This window comes from Trachemys scripta, chromosome 3, assembly GCF_013100865.1.
Source record: "Trachemys scripta elegans isolate TJP31775 chromosome 3, CAS_Tse_1.0, whole genome shotgun sequence".
Classification (NCBI taxonomy): domain Eukaryota; kingdom Metazoa; phylum Chordata; order Testudines; family Emydidae; genus Trachemys; species Trachemys scripta.
The window spans coordinates 18,704,952-18,711,533 of record NC_048300.1 but is presented as its reverse complement, the minus strand read 5'-3'; positions in this window follow the sequence as shown (position 1 = coordinate 18,711,533).

Below are 6,582 nucleotides of genomic sequence, written 5' to 3'. Positions count from 1 at the left end.
ATGATGCTTTGCATTTACATAGTGTTCATTCAGAGTGTTCAGGGGTCCATGTGATATGTGAACCTGGGTGTGCAAGAGAATCACCATTTTGTTGATAGCATAGTCAAGCACAAAGATTTGGCACATTCATTTTGACAGCAGCGTAGCTAAGTAGAGTCTAAACTAAGTCTGCCATATTAGAAACCTGAGTTTTATTCCCTGCTCTGGCAGAAGTGACTCTATGTTCTAATATCTTTAGTAATCTTAACTATAAAAGGAGGGGAGCAGGAGTCCTAGTTGCCTGCTTCCTAAGGTAACGTTATGAGGCCTTGCTCTATAATAAGGGATGTGAAATGTACAGAGTTATTAACACTTAGCCAGTGGAAGAGGTGAATTGTAAAGTTATAGTCTCCTTGCTCCCAACCTAGCACATTTTTTGTATAGGTTAAATAGTTTTTGATAAGGAAAGGCAAGCTACCTGATTGGCAGGTACACACAGCTCAGTGAGGCTTGCAAGCATGCAGCTGAATCATCCAGAAAGCTAAGGATCAAATGTTGAATGGTGATTTTCAGAAGATTATAACTCGGTCAAATTAGATAGATTTTCATGTTGATAGCAAAAGGCATCTCTCTAACCTGGGATTATCTCCCTGCCAAGTTTCTAGTTCCTGGGGCATGAGATCTGTTTGAGTCTGATTTTTTGTTTATATTGGCAAAATTCCTACTTTTCCAAACAAAACAAATCTAGCCTGAGGCAGAGACCAAGCATGGATGATTCCAGCCTGAATGGTTAAAGTTTGGAAAACATATAAACAAATGAAAACAGGCGAGTATAATGGGAAGTGTTTAGGCAGCACCAAGGGAAGGTGTTGCTCTACATTCCACTTACAACAACAGATTTTATGTGCTGCTTTGCTCCACTGCTCTCTTTTTCTACTACGCTGGTGATTCTCATTCACTCCTATTTCCTCTCCTTTGTAACTCTGGAAGCATGTTCCCACTAAGGCAATTGTTCCAATAATAATCTCCCTAATCCATTCTGTTCCCACTGAGGGCATCCTTCCCACAGAGGAGATTATTCTTCAGTCCATGCCTGATTCTTCCTCCTAAGAATACAAAATATCACCATTTATTTCCAACTCCCAGAGATACCATTTTTTTCCTTTTAAATAAGAGATCCCTGATCTTTCCTAGCACTGTGCTTATCATAGTGCAGACCTCTCTGATATGAGACTCTTCCTCAACTCTATCCTCTTCTCCCACTCAGGCCATCTTTTCCCTCATAAGAGACAACCTGATTCCATAGAAGCCTTTATTTCTCCCTTATCCTTCCATCACAGGGACCCCCAAGGCAGAGGGTCTTTCTAGCCAGGCTTCAGTCTTTCCCCTAGAAGGAACAGGCATCTTTTCAGTACAGGGCCTTGAGCTCCATGATGAATAGGAGTCAAGGAAATTAAAAAATAAACAATAGCGTCTAACAGCCCTGACCAGTGACCCAGGACTGTGCTGTGGCATCAAAAGATAGTTATTCTAAACTGACCTACTCCTCTCCTAGCAGCAACACCTCCCAGCTTTTTCTTCTTTTAGCAGCAACTGGCTCCAGGCCCTGCCTGCCCCTTTGTTCCTAGCATTGGCGTAGAGCTGGAGCTGAATGTCCAAGAGAAAGGTAGGCTCAGCCATCATGATGGGGACAGCTTTGCTGTCAGGAGAGGAACCTAATTGTGATACAGAGGTTAGTTCCACAAAGGGATAGAAGGAGCCATGGAGGAGAAAAGTAACTATGGGGAGTAGGAGAAGGGAAGTGCCCTAGGAGGTGGAGAAAAGGGAACAGAAGGGGGGGAGAAGGCATGAGCAAGAAGAAGGTAAAGCATAGTAGGGAGCAGAATGGTCGGAGGGAAGGGTAGAAAGGGAGAGGTTGCCGTGAAATGGGTAGAAGGCAGGTCATGGGGGAGAGAAGTGAGGCGTACTCAGGCCAGCTTCAGAACTATTAACTTTCATTTGTGGATCCTCTTTGCCATTTTTCATCGTAATGAATAAGCTGGTGCATAGTCACGTTTGTATAATGAACCTACCCACTTTGGTGTTATGAAGATGGAATGTGCCAATTTGAAGCTAATTCTTGCCCTCAGGAGATTGCAGGGAGTGCAACTGTGGCCAGCCCCTGTACTGGACATGCAAGTTGGGGAGAGAATAGCTCCTTTAATCTTTCCCTTCCTCCCTGTTACATATCCTCACAAGACTCAGTCACAATCTAGCCTTTAGTATAGAAATGAGGTTAATAATTTTCTAGATTCAGGGTGGGGTTTTGAAAGGCACTTATTGTTAGCTTATTTCTGCTTCCATCTAGTGGATTGACTTCAATGGGAGCAGAGTTGGGCCGATGCTGAATTCTTTTGAAAACCCCACCCACAGAGTAGTGCAATTTTAGGCCTTGTCTACACTACATAATTTTGTCGACAAAAGTCAGCTTTCCTCGACAAAACAGTGGACTACAATGCTCTTCCCACCGATGTAACCCTCCTGCTATGCCGACAAAATAAAATCACCTTGATGAGAGGCATAGAGTTTTTTGTGGCAAAGTTAGGTCAGTGTAGACACTGTGCTAGCTTATGTCACTGTAAATGGCCTCTAGGAGTTGTCCCCACAATGCCCATCCTGACTACTCTAGTCAGCAGTTTGAACTCTGCTGCTCTGCAGCCAGGTACACAGGCATCTGCCTCTTCCCCTTCAAAAGACCGGGAATTTTTGAAATTCCACTCCCTGTTTGTTCGGCATGTGGCGCTCACATCGCATCTTCCCTGCTGACCCTGGTGGCTCCATGCAGCAAATGTACACCGGAGTTGTTGGATCTGCTGGGTCTGTGGGGAGAGGAGGTTGTGCAGTCCTAGCTCTGCTTCAGCCATAGGAACTTTGATACCTCTGGGCAGATTTCTTGTGGCATGTTGGGGAAGGGTTGGAGAAGCACATCAGTGCTGTGCAAAGATCAGGGAGAGGGCAAGGAAGACAAACCATTGCTGTGGTGCAGCGCCAAAGACCTGCTGCTTCTACAAGGAGCTGGATGCCATCCTTGGCGGTGACCACACCTCCACCTCCAAGAGCCCTTTGGAGACTTTGGGCAAGAGGGGGGCTGGAGACAGTGGCCAGTGGACTCAACCCTGAGGATAAAGTGGTGGATGAGGAAGTGGAGTTGGAGATTGGGATGGGACAGGCAACAGGGTCATGCAGTAGCATGGCAAGCCAGGACCTCTTCTCAACTCCAGAGCGTTCAAGCCAGTCCCAGCACTCCAGCTCTGGCATTTATGATGCAGGAGAGGGGAGCTCTGAGAAGTGCTCATTTTGATTTCATACTGCTCGGTTACATGAGTTAGAGCTGTCCTTTGTTTCATTATATGATAGAAGTGTACAAGACTAGCAGTATTTGCATCTACTTCCCATTCCTCTATGCAGCTATGCAGTGGGGGCCCTGTGGAAAAATTGTTAATGCACACCGAGATACCACAGAAATCCTCCAGAGAAATCTCTAGGAAGCTTTCCTGGAGGTACTCAACAATCTTTTGCCGAAGGTTCCTTGGCAGAGCTGGTCTATTTGTTCCCCCACTGTAGGAAACTTTGCTGTGCCAATTGGCAATCACTTGTGCAAGGACCAAAGCAGCACACAGGAGAGTAGCATAGGGACCTGGTTTGAAGCCGCACACATGCAGAAGATGCACCCTTGCATCCTTGTTTACCCTTAGAAGTGAGATATTGGCTTCAATTACCCCAGCCTGTGGAAAATGGTGACAGAATTTACAATAGCATCAATAGTTGCTTGCAGTGATCCCCTGCACCTCCTCAACCTGTTGCTGAAGTGCTCCTTGCTGCTGTCAAGATTTCCAGTGAAAGGCTTCATGAGACAATGGAGTAAGGGGTAGGCTGGGTCTCTCAGGATCACTATGGGCATTTCAACATCCATCATTGGAATCTTCTGGTCTGGAAAGAAAATCCCTGTTTGCAGCTTTCTGTACAGGCCAGTGTTCCTGAAGATGCGTGTGTTATGCACCTTCCCTGACCACCCTGCGTTGATAACAGTGAAACGATGCCGGTGATCCACAAGCGCCTGCAATACCATAGAGAGGTTCCACTTACTGTTGATGTACTCCATCGCAAGATGGTTTGGGGCCAAAATTGGGATATGCATCCCATCTATCACCCTGTCACAATTAGGGAATGGAATCCCATTCCCGCAATGCCATCAACTATTCCATGCATATTGCCCAGAGTCACAGTCCTTCTTAGCAGGATGCAATTAATGTCCCTGCACACTTGCATGACCACAATCCCCATGGTGGACTTCCCAACTCCAAACTGATTCACGACTGATCAGTAGCAGTCTGGCATTGCCAGCTTCCACACAGCAATCACCACACGCTTCTCCACTGAGAGGACAGCTCTCATTTTGGTGTCCTTACGTGAGAGAGCAAGGGCGAGCTCTGCACACAGGTCCAGGAAGGTGGCTTTACGCATCCAAAAATTCTGCAGGCACTGTTCAGCATCTCATACCTGCATAATGATGTGATCCCACCATTCAGTGCTTGTTTCCTGAGCGACAGTCCACCGTGTGCAGCTGTTCCCTGAATGCCAACATCAATCTGGAATTGTTTCTTTTCATGGCACATAGCAGTGCAGGCACCACAGATTCCTGGTCAGATTCACAGCTCATGAAATACTGCATGATCAGCCGTGTTGTGTTCATAAAGCTCATCACAAGTCAGGTGAGCAGTGTAGGATCAATGCTTTCAGGCAGAGATGGTGGGTGCAGTTTACAGGAGCTGTTAAAAAATGGCACAAAATGTAGTTGGAAGCCCATGGAATGATGGGACAGAAAAAACTGCATCACAGGATGTTGAGCCCACACCCAGGACGGACTGTCAAGCCATTCCCACAACTCCTAGCGGCAGAAGGTGGTGAGTTGCACAGTGGGATACCTACCCACAGTGCACTTCTCTCTCAGTGCTAGAGCACCAACTGTGGATGTGCTCCACCAACACAAGGAACATTGTGTGAACATAAACAAGTGATGTAATTATAGTGGTTTACAATAATCGGCGTAATTTGCGTCAATTTAACTCTGTAGTGTAGAGATAGATTATTATAGTTAGTTTGTCTTGTTTCCTGGATGTTATAACTAGCATGTTCAGGAGTGGTGGGCTACAGCCTAAATGGTTTGGGGAATAACTAATCAAAGTTGAAATCTGTTTCATGTCTGATATTTTTTGTCCTATTTTATGTAACACATATTAACTGAGAGTATCTCTTGTTAGCCATAATGTGACTTTACATTTCTTGTTGTAAATATTCTCCATCTCTTTTAATCAATCAATCAATCAATTAATTAATTTAATGCCTTTGTCTTCCAGAATATAATAGGCAGGGTTTTTATCAACCTTTATCTCAGAGCTTTTATGTTGGCGTGACGCCGACAGACCCTGGTCGTTGGTGGGCAGGATCGAACCTGAGGTCTCTGGAGCTTCGTGCATGAGCCTCTACTGCATGAGCTAAAAGCCAACTGGCTGTTAGCTAAGACTGTAGAGCAGACTCATTTTATCTTTCTCTCTAAGTGGTCTCGGTGCCACTTGAAGGGACAGAACACCACACCCAGAAGGTGTGTGGGTTACGTACTTCCCCTAGCTGAGGAAGCGCATCCCGAGCTTCAGAGATTTCCCAGTTGGAATCCAAGGCCTGGTCCACACTAACCCCCCACTTCGAACTAAGATACGCAACTTCAGCTACGTGAATAACGTAGCTGAAGTCGAAGTACCTTAGTTCGAACTTACCGCAGGTCCAGACGCGGCAGGCAGGCTCCCCCGTCGACTCCGCGTACTCCTCTCGCGGAGCAGGAGTACCGGCGTCGACAGCGAGCACTTCCGGGATCGATCCGGGATCGATTTATCGCGTCTAGACAAGACACGATAAATCGAACCCAGAAGATCGATTGCTTATCGCTGGACCTGGAGGTAAGTATAGACGTACCCCAAGACAAGGTCCACTTGTAACACCCAGGCAGGATCGAACCAGGGACCTCTGGAGCTTAGTGCATGAGCCTCTACAGCATGAGCTAAAAGCCAACTGGCTGTTAGCTAAGACTGTAGAGCAGACTCATTTTATATCACTCTCTAAGTGGTCTCGGTGCCACTAGATGGGACACACCACCACACCCAGAAGGTGTGTGGATTACATTGGTGTGATGGCAGTTTCAAAAAATGTGCATGTCATAACACATTTCCCACATCCTCTATAGGTTGTGGCTGATTGAGTTAATGCTTTTTGATTACTAGTACACTGGACCCTCGCTAGAACACGGTTTTGGATCCATGCGCGGTCCCGCGTTATAAGCGAATTTGCGCTATATAGATACTCGTTCTAGTGAGGGTCTGCTGTATATAGAAGGGAGTGGGCAACCCTGCTTTGGGAATAAGATGGCCTGGTTCTCTAGAAGATCCCTGAGGTCCATAACGTTTTCAGGCTGAACTCCTGGCTCCATTGAAATCTATGGCAAAGCTACCATTGACTTCAGTGGATCCAGGATTTTGCCCCATGTTTGTTTGTTTGTTTTCTGTGGTGGAA